This window comes from Limulus polyphemus, unplaced genomic scaffold (assembly GCF_000517525.1).
Source record: "Limulus polyphemus unplaced genomic scaffold, Limulus_polyphemus-2.1.2 Scaffold5403, whole genome shotgun sequence".
Classification (NCBI taxonomy): Eukaryota; Metazoa; Arthropoda; class Merostomata; order Xiphosura; family Limulidae; genus Limulus; species Limulus polyphemus.
Window position 1 is genome coordinate 9,915 of NW_013671013.1, and position 390 is coordinate 10,304.

Consider the following 390-nt stretch of genomic DNA (forward strand, 5'->3'; position numbering starts at 1 on the left):
GTACTAAGTCTCAGAAATATAACCAAAAACACCTTTGTGTACTAAGTCTTAGAAATATAACCAAAAACACCTTTGTGTACTAAGTCTTAGAAATATAACCAAAAACACTTTTGTGTACTAAGTCTTAGAAATATAACCAAAAACACCTTTCTGTACAAAGTCTTAGAAAAATAACATAAACATCTTATGTAATAAGACTTCTAGAAACTTAATCAAAAACATCTTATGCAATATGACTTCTAGAAATGTAATCCTTCCAAAACATCTTATGTAATAAGACTTCTAGAAATGTAATCCTTCCAAAACATCTTATGCAATAAGACTTCCAGAAATGTAATCCTTCCAAAACATCTTGTGCAATAAGACTTCTAGAAATGTAATCCTTCCAAA